Consider the following 296-nt stretch of genomic DNA (forward strand, 5'->3'; position numbering starts at 1 on the left):
AGAAGAAGAGAAAAGCAGTTGTTAAATCTAAGAGGTGTGTGGAGTACATCGCGTGTTGGTTAAAATTGTTAAATGAAGTATACGCGAAATGTTCTCTCGCTCTTGCTTTTCCTCTTGCTTCCGTGGCGCTCGAAAAGAAGGGATGATAAATAAAGAAACCTATTCGAAATCTCTTGTGGAACAAAAAATAATACGGACGGACGTTAAAATTGAACCGAGACGAAATGGATCGTCTTGCGAGTTGTCTTCGCTTTGAAATTGTTAAAAATTGATAAAAGCAATACGACGAAGCTGCA

The sequence above is a fragment of the Osmia lignaria genome, unplaced genomic scaffold (genome assembly GCF_051020975.1).
Source record: "Osmia lignaria lignaria isolate PbOS001 unplaced genomic scaffold, iyOsmLign1 scaffold0042, whole genome shotgun sequence".
Taxonomy (NCBI): domain Eukaryota; kingdom Metazoa; phylum Arthropoda; class Insecta; order Hymenoptera; family Megachilidae; genus Osmia; species Osmia lignaria.